At 31.8% G+C, this 15,699-nt stretch overlaps 1 pseudogene across 1 annotated transcript; it reads left to right on the top strand.

The window, feature by feature from the left end:
- The first annotated feature begins 7,956 nt into the window (after nt 1-7,956).
- Nucleotides 7,957-11,926, top strand: LOC147394096 (protein C2-DOMAIN ABA-RELATED 4 pseudogene; annotated as a pseudogene). The gene is made up of 3 exons (XR_015181680.1): nt 7,957-8,118; nt 8,953-9,048; nt 11,648-11,926. The product of XR_015181680.1 is annotated as a protein C2-DOMAIN ABA-RELATED 4 pseudogene (transcript).
- The last annotated feature ends 3,773 nt before the right edge of the window (nt 11,927-15,699 follow it).

Genomic DNA, 15,699 nt, shown 5'->3' with positions numbered 1-15,699 from the left:
GAGTACTGGACGGGATGCATTGTAATGAGGTGTATAATAATCTAAAGTATGGTTTAAATCCAATATCAAAATAAAAAATTCGTCAAGTTTGGGATTGTCTTAAATGGTTTTATTTTATTTTTCGCAGAATATCCTCACATCCTTTGGGATGGGACTAGTTCCTTAGGATCGTACAAACCCCAATCCCTAGTTTTACCACTGAACCAACCCCCTTAGAGTTATTGTCTTGAAATATTACATGATCTTTTTGTGTGTGTGTGCGCGCGCGCGTGTGATTTTCTAAAATTTAATAATAATAAGAGTCATACTGGAGTGACATTGAAATTAACATCGTTTCACACATTACTGATGTGGAGGAATGCACAAAAGCATATATTTTTATCATTCATATCTTTGTGAAAAGTATATATGCTTTCATACACAAATCCACATTAACAATGTGTAAAACAATGTCAATTTCAATGTCAACGTAGCATTTTTCATATTAATATAATAATGATAAAGCTTCTAGGAAATAGAAGCAAGAAGATATGTGCAAGTAGATTAGATACCGTTGACACTAAAATTGCTTAATATATGATTAAATGATTTACCAAAAATGCTTAATATATGAGTAAATGATTTATTATAAGATGTACAGTGATAGACAACAGTCATCTCTCTTTAACAATATTTTTATTTTATTTTATCCATAAACCCTTTTTTTAAGAGTTCAGTAACTTGGTGCTAGAGGGATTTGAACTCAGGTCTCTGTTATCATCACCTAAAGGCTTTATCAATACTACGCAAGTTGATACCTACATCTCTCTTTAACAATTACGATGGAAATTAGTAAATTACATTTGATTAGCTCAGCTAGAATTTAGTTTTTAATGATTTATATATTTATTGTGAGAAAAAAAAATTATTTAAGAGTCGTGATATTATCATATCAAAGAAAATATACAAATAAACCCCACAAGTGATTTTATAATAAAATCAATTTCTAAGTGAATTAGATTTTGTGACTGTAGCATGCATCCATTTGCTTATGATATGATTTTAAAATAAAACCACTTATGGGATTACTCATATTAGTATGGTGTGGTAATATCACAGCCCATATTTTAAATTAAATAGATACTAACCATTAATTTTAAAAGAAAGATTTTTTTTAAATTTTGAATTGTTAATAAACAACATTTTTTCCTTCCCCTATCCAAATATATATTTAGATTATTATTAAAAAATGATAGTAAACTAATGTGGGACAGATACCCGCGAAAGTATATATTAATTTAATTACTTTATATCAGAGAACACTAAAAGGTCCAAAACCTGTTGATTGGCCAAGTTTTTCAAATTATTGGACAGTTACCCCGGATCATGGACCAATCAACGTGATGGGCTCCTAAGTCATCTCGGTTTCCTATAACCACAGAAGTGAGAAGTGAGAAGTCTCATCGTTCAGCACCTCAAACTCAAAGTCAAAGCTCTCTTTCTAGAAGGAGATCACCAAAAGTGGATTAAAGGGACCGTAACAAACCAAATTAGTTTTAACAAATTTGAAAAATTTAGACATACCCCTCCACATTTTCGACATTTTGATGAATATATATTTATTCTTACGAAAATGATCTAAACGCCTCCATCTCAATTTGTTTTGCAACTATAAATTTTTTACTCTATTAAACCTATGATTATATTTTGATAATTAAATCAGTCTAGATTTTTTTATGGTACAATATTATCTAAGTGAAATAGTGTATTTTTGCTTATGTCCTCTTATCATATATAATTTTTTGAAACCTTTGATTATATTATGTTTTGGTGACTTGCTTACATCTCTTTAACTAAAATTTATAGCACATAACTTCGAGACTATGTGGATGTTAATTCCTCTATACATAATGGGTTGCGTTCTTTTTTTCTTCTTCTTCTTCTTCTTCTTCTTTTTTTTGTTTTTTTTTCAATTATCAAGACTCATGCATGTCGTTTGGTTACATCATCATTTGCTTGTTTCTTGACTAAGCATTGTGCAAGCAAGAGAAATCACACCGGATAGGAGACAATGTTAGATGAGAGATTTTCTAAGTACGTTTTTATGAACTACAAGAAGAGGGATCCATTCGCCCAAGAAAAAAGACTTGAATTAGACAATGGGTGAAGAACATGGAGTCCTGAGTGCAAAGTGGGTGTTAGAGAACCAAATGCAACATATTATGATACATGAGATACATTGTATCATATCAATGTATATCATCTCAAAAGGAAGTGAATGTTGGAGAATAATATATGTAGCAATATAAATTATGATATTTTACATTAAATTTTTTTAATAAATTATAATATTTATGTTAGGCTAGTTTCCTAATCTTGGTTGATGCAATCCCTATAAATATCTTATTAGGGTTCGTGTAATATTCATCCAAGAATTCTAAATAAAATCAGTTTTCTACAGTGGGCAAACTCATTTTCTAAAAAGCCAAACCTTCTAAGTGCACCAATTAGGTTCATCTAACTTGATATTCCATAGATTGGCTTGGCAGAAGTCTACAAATAAGTATGACAAACTAATCATGGACGTATGCAACCAGGCATTCCATGAACATGATAAAAGAGAAGCTTCCATCTCGACACGTGTCACCATTTTTTATGATAAATATGACAAGTGCCAAACCAATATGAACTACAACCAAAGACTCCAATACAATAAATAGTAACCACCAAAGGTAAATGTATGCAATTTACACCATCTAAAAGAGGAAAGATCAAGAGTGTACTGCATCCTCGTGCTCCCAGATGAAGATCTCGCCAATCTCAATAATCCTGGCATGGACAGGCGTGGCAAACATCAGGCAACTGATGGAGACTATTCTAAACCAGCTAATGTAGTCACCCTCCACCAAAAGCTCCTATGCCGGTACCCCACCAATCTAGGCCAAGTACTCCTTCACCATTAGATCCATCGTGGACAACGTCATAGGAGCGTTAGGGATATTGAGGGATAAATCATGTTAAAAATACAAGCGCTCCTTGAAATAGGAGAGATGCCCAATAAAACATAGATAAATCTCCTGCCGCAAGTCCCGGTCGAAGACGACCCACCCCTCTCAACGCTCCTAGAATGAGTGGGGAAGGTTAGGGAAGGTGTCAAAGAAAACTTGCAAAACAAAAGGGCAATCAGACCACATGCACCAAATAAGGAGTTAAACTCTACAAAATAAAACAATGGTTACCTTGTGGAGACAACACCGATCGAAGTGAGCCCGAACACTACGGGAGTTATTCTTGATAGTGTGAAGGTAAATGCTAAAGGTCTAGCTCTTATTAGGATGATGCATGGTAAGAAGGTTGTAGGAAAAGTGGACGTGAGAAAAAAATTGAAAGAAAAAGAGTAAAATCATCCTAATGGGCAAAGAAAATAAGATTCAAAGGCACAAATATCAAGATAGAATGTACCTTAATTAATAGCCAGAAGAATCTCACAGAGGAGAAGTAATACCCTCCACGAACCGGTCAAAATCACCTAAGATGGTACCATGAATGAGACTCTCCCAGTTGTAGTTGGAATTACAATGAAGGTCTTGGAGGAGGGGAAGGAATCAGGTCATCACTGTGAAGTCGTCCTCCAAGAAGAAGCAACTCCCTAGTAGGCAAAGGAAAGAGAGTCGGAAGATTGCAACAAAGTCATCGTCTCCTCGTGGGACAGTACAACCCTGGTGACTTAATGTCAACCAAAGAAACAACATGCTTAGACGATGCAACTTGCCGACCTCGGTAACCGAGATGAAATGAGCCCCTATCAAGCCTATAATCTCTTCGATGGGGAGCATGTGAGGGAAGATGGGCTCCTCTTCCATCGTAATCCCTGTAATGTCAACGAAGTTGGACAACGTAATGTCAATCTTGGTCTCAGACATATGGAAGGTATGCGTAGCAAGGAACCATCGCTTCACCATCGTCAAAAAAATCGGACGATCAAATCTGAAGTACGGGATCCTCAAAAATACTCTGAACCCAACCTAATATCTAAATTATATCTTTGTTTTGCATTTAATAAAGAAAAATATATAATTCTTTCATATAAATTTTAATTTTCATCTGTAAATATATGCTTTAACACACATATATGGTATGCCTTGAATTAAAATCCATAAATCGGAAGTTAAGTATATTTTATAACAAACTCTTAATTTCTAATTTCTTTTTTTGAAACATTTTAATTACATCTATTTTGAAAGTATTTTTAGAAATACTTTCAAATTAGGGAAATAAGTATTTTTAATAAATTCTTTATAATTTTATTTTTTTAATGACTAAAAAAGAATTTCTTCCTTAATAAAAATTTTAACGATTTTTCATTGCGCTCTTTCAATATTATATATCCATATATTTACTTCGTCGATGATTGATTAACTAATATCTGATTATTGTCTTTTTAGATACGCATTTTTTATATTTTTGTTCATTTTGGTCCTTCCGATATATATATTAAAATAAGCTAAAATTTTATCATAATAATTACATATAGCATTTTCAATTTTAGTTCCGTCTGGGTTTACAACATTTATTTATAAAAAATGTTGTTGTTGTTCGGATTGAAGCCCTTTCAAGTTTTTGGGAGACATCATTGCTAGCCTCTTGAGAAAAAGAATTAAAATCATAATTAAGCCCCGGGATTAGGTTCTTAAAACTATTATCATAATTTTGAAAATCATCATTATCAAAATTTTGGGGATCCATTATCAAAAAATTAACTTATAAAATAATATAATAAAAAAAAAGTTGAGACTTGAGAATTAGAGAAAAACAAAAAAGGATAGAAGAAGAGACTATTAATATGAGCAAAGATTAGAATCACCACACCTTGAATTTTGGAAATTTCAATTTTGATTGGATGTCTCTCAACATGCCTATTTGATCAGTTGCAAATTGTCATGTAGAAGAAAATTTTCAACTTTGAATTTTGAATTTACAAATCTTGAGATTCTTTGATGTGCTTGAGCCTTGAATTTGCTAATGACTTGATAATCTCAATTTGAATAACTTGAGATAAAACCAAACTATTTGAGGCAAAATCTTAATTTAATAATAAAGATTACTTTATAAATTGAGAGAATTCGTAGAGATTGGGAGTGGTAGATGTTTTGAGAAGTATACATGCATTTATGATGTTAAGAAAAATGAGGTGAAATGTAAAAAATAAAAATAAATAAATAAATTCTTAAAGGGATGGGTGAGTGGGGGAAATTTTTTATAATAATGATGATGACATAACCCTTTTGTATTCTCATATATATATATATATATATATATATATATATATATATATATATATATATATATATATAAATGAAAAATGACTTAAATACCCTCATCTTGATCTAGTATTATAAATCCTTTGAATTTTCTTTCAAAAAATTCTGTCATTCTCAATCTCTTCAAATTGATTATCGTCCGATTTTCGATTTGGTGTTTGGTCCTTAGTTCGGGTCTGATCTGGGTTCGGTCTAGCTTTGGAGGGGTAAACCCAAACTCGAACCATTTTTCACTGATTTTGATTTGATTTAAACCCATTTGGATTCGGTTTGGGTTCTGTCCAATTTTCGATTGTTGAGTAAAATGTGATGGATGTGATCCTTCCTAGAGTTCAGTCGATTGCTAAATTCTTGATTTTGGATTTATTTAACATTTTTCTATCAACCCTTACACTTTTAAAATTGTTAAAAAAATTATAGTAAACTAGTGGTGGACTGATCCACAGATGACATGATGAAAATATTAAAATTTAATCATTTTACATGAAAATAAATAAGAAAGATCGAAACCTGTTGACTCGTGGCACCGGTTTATAATTTCAACGAGCTAATTAATGGAGGAGTTATCGAAGTCCACATTCTAGAAGCGGATCTCCAGGTAGCCAAAAGAGACCGCAACAAGCCCAAATAATTTGAACAAATTTGGGTGATTTGCAGTACACTCCTTCGGGTGGACCGACCATTATGTTTTCAAAATGATGACATATTAAATTAATATAAAATGACTTAAATACCCTCATCTTATACTTGTAGTAAAAATCCTTGGATTTTTCCTTTCAAAAAATTTTCGATTGCACTGCTCTTTCTAATTTTGAAAATAATAATTTAAATTTTGAATTTTACCAAAGAGGGAAATTTTATTTTAAATTACTAAAAAAAAGCCTTTGTTTTTTTATTATTAAACATCACATTTTGAGATGGATATTTGTATAAGTAAATTATTTTCCTAATTGATAAAAAATTTAATTCCAAAAATGGTAACTTACATTTTTGGAATTAAAATGAATGCAAAATGGGAATTTCACAATTTTCAACAAATGATTTGGTAAATTAAATTTACCTATTCAACATCACCTTCAAATTAGGCCTGTCAACAGATATGTATCCGATCGGATACTACTATATTCGAATTCGAATCCGAAAAAAAATAATACTATCCGAATTTGAATTCGAATCCGATCGGATATCCCTAACAAACATTCGAATTCGAATCCGAAAAATATATCAGATATCCGATTCGAAAAAAAATCCTACAAAACACCATCGTCTTCGATCTGTAGGAGTTCGCACAGTCGAAACCCCCGAAAAATCACTCCGACTGGTTCGGAGAGAGAGAGAGTGAGTGAGTGAGTAAATATGTACCTGTAATCTTGTCGGCCGAAGAAGATGTGTCGGAGTTCGCACAGTCAAAACTCGAAACCCTCAGATTTCCTCCAAAAAAATCACGACTAGTTCGAATCAAATCGGAGAGAGAGTGAGAGAGAGAGAGAGAGAGGTACCTGATGCTCGCCGGCCGGAGGAGACAGTGTTGCGGAGTTTGATCGAAATTCATCGTTCCGAATCCGTCACTGGTTTGTCTCGTTTTAGCTGGTTAGAGAAGATAAAGTTTAAAAGATAACATTTCATTGTATAACATGAATACGCATCACCATATATACATATGTAAAATTTTTGTTGTAAAACATAAATAGATGATATATATATATATTATATCAGAGCGGATATTATCGAATCGAATATCGCGATATCCGAATTCATATCTGAAACGCATTCAAATTTTCAAATGACATCCGAATCCGAATCTGAAATCCAAAAATTTCGGATAATATCTGATTTTTCAAATTCGAATTCGGATTTCGACTATCCATTGACACCCCTACTTCAAATCATTGTTTTCTACTCACCTTAGCCCATTGTGGAAAACCCTTGATTTTGCTCCCCAGAATTCCATTTTATCATTGAGGTCAAGAAGATTGAAATAGAAAAAACTTTGAATATTGAAGACAAAGATAATTCTTTTTTTACAAAGATATTAAAGATAACTAGTTTTAGAAAGAAAGTAGGCACGGACATCTTCTTAGGGTTAAAAGGATAAAAGAGGAAAGATTTTAAAGTTAGAAAAGTAATATTGAAAAATGAGAAAGGAAAGATAATGAAAAATATTTACTGAAGGGAGAGAAGAGAAAAGAAGATAATAAAATTGAAAGGGAGGAAGAGTAAAGGCATTAAAGTGGGGTAGTGTGGACCTCACTCCATTGTAATTAGAGTGCAACATCTATACACCTCACAATTATAATTGGAGTGGGACCCACCGTTGTATTTTATTATGTAAATATGAAATATTTTTTTTAACTACCAAATAGGAGATAAAGATATTTAAGTCATTTTCTTAGTCTATTAGAGTAGACCAAGGTCAAGGGGCATGTCATCAGTTTGAAAACATGATGGATACCTCAAATATTAACCAAAACATGCATCGAGGGTTATGTCTAAAATCTCAATCACCGAAAGAAGGTTATACTCAGCAAATAAATGAACTTGGTTGACTGTGCACTCCAAATTATTAATAAAGTATTTGCTCATCTCTACTGTTTCTAAATATATAAATGGTGGATTTGTCGTTCAATGGAGTCTCAAACTTAAAAGTCCCACTACCTCCATATTAATTTTTCTTTTTCTTCTTCATTTTCTTTAGCTTCATTATTTAATGGAAAATTATTTGGGACTTCTTAGAATTCGGGTTCATCGAGGCATTAATCTGGCCATCCGTGATCTTCGTAGTAGTGATCCTTACATGGTGATCAAGATGGGCAAAGAGGTGAAGTCAGAAAACCAACTTACTCACTTAATTCTATTTTTTTTGTAATTCCAAGTTAATTGGTTTCTTTTAATCCATATCTTCTTGTTTATGGCTCCATTTTTAGATCCTGTGTCCAAAATGCTTACCTTTTTTGTTTTTGAATATTTATTTTTATAATTGATTGATTCGTTATTGTTAGTGTAGTTGTTGTATCAATGGATTTTTCTTACTTTGGGTAGTTTTTCAATCAAGAATTAGTCCAAAACCCATATATTTGATTTGGTTTGTTGTTTATGTATCAAAGGATTTTTCTTACTTTGGTTAATTTTATATTTAAGAATTAGTTTAAAATGAGTCCAAAATCTACAGATTAAGAATCCTACCTTTTATGGACCAGGGCCTTTTTAATATGTTTCATTTTTTTTTTCTCTCTAGATCACAACCGCCAATTCAATTTTTATCACCAATTATGAATCTGTTTGGATACACACAAAAGTAATTTTTTGACTTTTGAAAGATAAAAATATGTTTGGATTCATTTTAGAAAATTACTTTTAAAAAATAAAATATCTATACTTTTTAAAAAGCAGAAGGAAACTATTTTTATTTTCTAAAAATTACTTTCTTTTTAGATATTCTCTATTTACTACTTTTTATTCAAAAACGGGTTTTAAAAAAGGTTTGTGTTCACTTCTGAACTAATTCATAGGTTTTGACATTGCCCGACTATTCTGTGGTGCTGCTGAGGTGGACAAGGGCTTGATTCAAATTTCGTGAACATAGTAAACAAGTTAGAATTATTCGACTTGTTAATTAGTTCTCCTATGCTGATATTGTATAAATTTAATGCAGAAATTAAAGACCAGTGTGAAGAAAAAGAACATTAATCCTGAGTGGAATGAAGATTTAACACTTGGGGTCGCAGATCCCAATCTTCCAGTAAAGCTTGTAAGTATTCTCCTCTACATGCTCTCTGGTTATTTGCTTCCAATGTGGTGTAAGTGCATGAAGTCCAATTTTCCAAAAGAGCAATTATTCTTTCTGTTTATATAATTAACATATGAGCACTGGGACAAGTTCTAAAATTAGAGACTGGTTCGAAATCTCAACTTTATAATTTGGGTTTAAGTAGATAAAACAAGAGAGCTTCTTTTAAGACACCAACTTTTACTTGTAACACACCAAACTATATGCAAACTTTAAAGAGAAATTTCTGTAAACATGAGCAAATTACGGCAAAATTCTGGTTCCGGTGCACTGATCATTTTAATTCCCAAACATGTTTTCTAGCGAAATCATCACTTTTATAACCAGCAACCTCACTGTTAAATTACTAGCGAGGTCGCAAGTAATTTTAAGAATGACTTTTATTATATAGTTAGCAAAGCAGCTGATAATTACTTAGTTAGATCGCAGGTTATGTTACTGTCAAATACCCTTGATATTTTTTTAACAGTGAGTTCAATGATTATAAAAGTTATGAATTTGTTGGAAAACATGTTTTGGGAATTAAAATGAACATTGCACCAGAACTGGAATTTTTCCATGTTCAGTGCACAAAATGGTATTTATCTTTTTTTAGAAGGGAATGGTGTGTTGCAAGTAAAAGTTGGTATGCCAATAGAACCTATCTCAAATATTTTTTCATTTTATAGGTTTTAGTAAAGAGATTTTCCCACAACATGTGCAACTTTTGCAAAAGTTTCGATTCTGGTACACTATTCATTTTAATTCCCAAAACTAGTTTTCAAGCAAGTTCGTTGGTAGGTATTGTAATTTGAAGGTACAATCTTACTAATAAAAAAGTGACTCTTACTGGTAAATTTAAAGACAAATATCCTTATTTTTAATGATTACTAGTGATTTCGTCCTTTTTTTTATCGGCGATATCGTCACTTTAAATTATAATACCTACAAGAGAACTAGCTCCAAAACATGTTTTGAGAATAAAACTGAACAGTGTATCGGACTCGAAATTTTGTCATATTCAACACACAAAATGGTAATTTCCCTTTAGTAAAAGATTACAGAAGAATAGTTTAGATAACTTGGTACTGATGCCTTCTACATTTGGTCTATGAATCTGCTGAGACCATTGCCTCCCTACTTGCAAAATGTTTCTCATGTTTAAGCCTACCATGAGATAGATTTTTTTTAAGCTAGTCGACAGCTTAAACAGAGCTTCTTGTTGATATCTGCTTATATCCATCCTTAGTTACGTCCAATCTTTCTTTTTCCTAATTTAGCAATGTTATGGTCTCTCAATTTGATTAATTAATCATCATTGAAACCTTATTGAATACCCGATGGTCGGCTGAACTAATTCCAATGTCAGGGGTGGAGCCAAAATTATGTCCAGTTGGGGCAACTAAGAGTGGAAAATTTTTGTAGGGACAAATAAGAGAAAATTAATTTTTGTGGGGGTGGTAGTGGCAAATTCTTATATCCGGTGCTATTATCTGTCACAATAGCTCATAAATACTTAAAAGACTTTGAAAATTTTTGTGGGGATTGCTCCCAGTGTAAGTCTGCCCTTGAATCCCATTCCTCCATTCAATTCTATTTAATGTCGTATCAATAGTTAAAAAGTTAGTCAACGGGAACAGATCCTTGTAACCCCTCTTCCCTGTAGACCTCTGTAGCACTTTCTCTATAGGAGAGAGAGAGAGAGAGAGAGAGAGAGGCTCATGTTCAAGAAAAATAACAACACAAGTGTGTTGGGTTGATGGCCTAGATTTGATTTAATATATATATATATATATATATATATATATATATATATATAGATCAAGATTTTTAAAATGGATGGTTGTTGTAATCCCTAATTTTCACAGAGTGATATTACAATGTCGTTGACGTGGCGATTTTTCAATAGTCCAATCGCGCTATAGAGGATCTGTTCCCACTTTCAACACCCGATTTGAAGTCTCATCTCATTCTTGGACGAGATCGAGTTGTCTTCAATGAGTCAACTCTTCTTGAATAAGATAAATTATTCAACTCGGTTTACAATTATTTATTCATACATATTTATATAAAAGTAATAATGATTTTTTTATTATATAAAATAAGGTAGATTAGAATATGTTTAATCATAAAATCATATTTTATTTAGATGATAAGTATTTAAATTTAAAAAAAAAAAATTATTTGAATTAAAATATCTTAAATCCCAGTTGACTTGGATGAGTTTTACTGACTCGGCCGAGATTTTCAAAATATCGTCCGAGTCATCTCGTTCGTCTCACGAGATTTTGCATTGCACATGTGAGATGCCTTGTCTATCCGTCTCGTTCTTGGATGATATTGAGATGATTCAGACAAATTATCCCGGTCTCAGACGAGATTTAAAACCATGAGTGAGATAGATAGTTTGTATGATAAAACTTTAAAAGTTCATGTTTGATAAGGAAAGAGAATTAATTCATTATTTTCTTAATTTTAATTTCACCTGTCCTCATAATTTTGGTTACATATGAATTCAAAGTTCGATGGAATCAAATTCATCCAATTTAACATGAAAATTTATTATTCCTCTAATGTTTAGGAAGTTTTCGACAAGGATACATTCACCTTTGATGACAAAATGGGAGATGCAGAGTTCGACATTAAATCATATATAGAAGCTGTAAGAATGAACTTGGAAGGTCTTCCAAGTGGTACTATAATCAAAACAATGTCGCCGAGCAGGAAAAACTGTTTTTCACTGGAGAGTTGTATTATTTGGAAGGATAGAGAGGTTGTTCAAGATTTATGTCTCAGACTGAGAAATGTGGAATGTGGTGAAGTGGAACTCCAACTGCACTGGATTTACATTATGCCCTAGTTCTATGGGTTTGTCGTTGTGATGTGTATATCTATATCTACTTGTAATCATGAATGATGTTCAAACTTCTTTCTTAGAATGATTTGTTCATAGAAAGAGAAAAAATGTAGGGTGAATTATCATTTCGTGAGCTGAATTTGATGAATTTACAATTCCAACTCACTGTTCATTTTAATTATCAAAACGTGAAAGATAATGAATTTGGAGGTTTGAAAGTGACTATTACTATTTCGCAGGTTTCATACGAGATAGTCACTTTAAATCTGCGAAATAGTTACTTTTAAACCTCCGAATTCGTTACCATTCATATTTTGATAATTAAAATGAACTACTAGCCAGAATCGTAAATTCGTCAAAAGTTGATAACTTCTTCGTAAATATCCCATAAAGGTGATGGATGGGATGCATTGTAAATGGATTTTCATCTTCCATTTGAAGAGTCAACAAGGAGTACTGGATGGGATGCATTGTAATGAGATGGGTGTAATAATCTATTTGAGTCAACTTGGTGACAAATTTGAATTACTCAGGCAAGTGAAAAAATATACTAACATATTAATATAAAGCACATCTTAAATTTGCAATCGGAATAAAAATCTGGAATTTTTCAAATAATTATTGATATCTTACTTTACTCCCAATACTTTACTAATATTTTTCTTCTTTCCCATTTCATTACAATAGAACAAAATATTCCTTAAAACTTATGAAAATTATAAATGTTACTAAAAATCAATTGTCTCTACACATATTTATTATGTGATATATGACATAGTGGTTGAATGTGGGGAACCATCTGATTTTATTTTGACATGCATTATTTTATATTTATCCAAAAAATAAGAAAAAAATTAAAAACAAAATCTGGTGCATATTTTGAGTATTGTAAATCGTATATAGGTTTAAAAATGAATTTTGCCAACACAAAATTCAAAATCACTAATTTTGTCAACACTATTACTCTTGATTTACTTTCATCTTGAACTAATGATTGGATTTTGAATCACAAAATTTTCTTAAGATACATTTTTCTTTATTTTCATTAAAAATTTATAGAAAAAAATTTATTTAACACAATCATATAATCAACTTTAAATCTAAGTGATAATAGATCCTACACAAAATGTTGATATCCACTTCAAAATGTTTATAGACCCTTTTCAAATGTGTTGTAAGAACATTTTGGGTTTAGTACTTCACTGACATAAACAAGGAATATTGTAATCTTATGCGAAAAAACCTATCAATACTTTGAGAAAGTTATACGACACTATATGATTAGATCTATAAACAGAATTGGATCATGCATGAATTCCTAGTTACCGAGAGCTCTCACACGAGATGGTTGAACTTGAACAAAAAGAATATATGAAATTTCTTTCATTTAGCTTCAAATTATACAAGTTGTGATCTTCTTAATTAATTAATCATTAATATACACTCAAGTTAGTAATTAGCTCTTAAATTATGGGATGGTTGAAAAGTTAAGAGGATGAGAAATTTCAAGAGTTCTACTATAAAGGCTAGATCTTACGAAGGTTTCAAGAACCCCATAGTCCTTGGGTGACTGCCATCTAACTATGTAGGGATTGTTTCCTTGATCGATTGGCAGATGATCATCCATTTCCTTCATTGATCCAACTCTCATTTTGGTGTTTTCGCCTATGGTTTGAGTTATGGGGGAAGTTGCTTCTTCTAAATCCTTCCCATATGTATTTAAGAAACAACCTTCAGTTCCTATTGATGGTAGAATGTTCAAACCTATCTCAACTAGGTTCAGATAACCGACAATCTTGTTCCAAAATTCAAACGTGGAGGTTGGCTCAATTAGGTTTAGATTTGATTAGTGGGATTTTTTTTTTTTAAATCAAGAACCTCAAAGTTTTTTCATCCAAACATTGAGGTTATTGTGAGATTTATAATATACAAAATATTTTATTCACATAACTATTAGTCTATAATTTTCAAGATCAAGAATCAAGAATCATTCATATATCTCAAGAATCCTATTCATGTTCCTAAAGATAAAAAAGTTTAGGGTACCTATCTTATGTCACAAATTGATGATACAAATATAGTTAGATATGTGCCTTTCATAATCTACGTGCCAATGATCCAATGTGCGTAAATCCCCAATCATGAATCTTTGTTCTACATGTTCTTTAATTGTTCAGACTCACCTTCTCTCTCCTCTCTATGTTGGACCGACTAGAGTTCTAGTGATTGATGGGATCACCACTATTCAGAATTCTATGCGTATGTATGTCTCTTTTCTATTATAAGATATCGATCCATTTAAATAGATGGAAATAAAATGCTTAGATATCATCTTTTAATAGGATTCCTATCCATCAAGGTTTCCTAATAAAACTTAAAGAGTATTTCTAATTATGATTTTATTGGGATTTAACATTAATTATTGATGTCTTTAATTATATACGATCCTAGTGCAAATTAAATATTTAAAACGTGTAGGTCAAATTGGGCCATATAATATTCGGTTTTAACGTGCTCTCACTTGGCCTATTAGACCAATTGTGTTAAAGTTAATGTTCTTTTTACAAAATAATTTCCTTCTGAAAATGACTCTATTTAGGATTCTATAAACAAAAATATTTTTACACGTTATCACGAATTTTGAAATCTTATCAATAATCCCAATATTCAATCAGATACTATAATACTATATTTTGATTATACTAATGTCAATAATGGCGGTTGTATGTCATCTATATCATACTTCATTCCATGTATCACACCATTAATATCTTTTCTAATATATTCATAATTGTGCTCTTGTTATTTGTATTGTCAAAGCATTTCATGTATTACTTAAATTCAAAACAGAATATGATTATAAGATAAATGGAAATAAGAAATCAACAGAAATAAACTCTATTTAGTATTAATGTTAATGTCAATTACATAATCACTTCAAAATAAAATATTCCAAATACATAAGAGATTTTTCCCAAAAACCTATCTTAACAACATGTTCTTTGTAAGCTTTTGGTGATAACTCCTTTATTAGTGGATTAGCTATCATTTGAGTGGTATTAATGTTCTCTATTGACACTAACTGTTTCTAGACCTTCTCTCTAATCACCGAGTACTTAACCTTCATATGTTTCGTACCGTTCGAGTAATATATCTTCAACGGCCTGGTTATAAAGTCAACAATCCCAAGTTCTAAAATAAAATTTTGCAACCATAGAGTGAAAGCGCTCTCGATCCGTGGGGTGCGTGGATCAGCTTTTGATTTTTGAGGTTTGGGAGTCGCCACCTAGTTATTACGGTTTAGGAACCAAATATTGATTCTACCAATAGATAAGATACTGATCTACATAGAGAATAGGTCCGAGGATCAGGTTACGGTGTTGGAAGGTGTTAAGCACCAACCCCGCCCGACAAACGTCGGTCTTTACTTTTTTCAAATAATACTACATTGCAAAATAGACCTAAAAACAATAAATAAATAAAAATAATTATTTAGCGGATTACGACGGTTCCCTCAGTACTAGCAAATAATGTCCTTGTATGAGTTTCCTTACTATTCTTCCATCACTGGATTTGTTTCTGATCTCCAATATAGTAGGGGCAACCTATGCTGAAAATAGTCTATCCTTCTCAGACTCAGATCTCCCAAAAGAAGGGCCGAGCCACACAAAGCCGCTACACATTACGATTGACTGCAATGGAATGAAAATCCCTCTAGTCTTGGTAGATAATGGAAGAGCACTAAATATCTGTCCTTTGAAAATTGTAATTTACCT

Source organism: Akebia trifoliata, chromosome 9 (assembly GCF_017979445.1).
Source record: "Akebia trifoliata isolate Shusen 1 chromosome 9, ASM1797944v1, whole genome shotgun sequence".
NCBI classification, from domain to species: Eukaryota; Viridiplantae; Streptophyta; class Magnoliopsida; order Ranunculales; family Lardizabalaceae; genus Akebia; species Akebia trifoliata.
The sequence above is the reverse complement of the archived record's forward strand: the minus strand, read 5'-3'. Positions and strand labels throughout refer to the sequence as shown.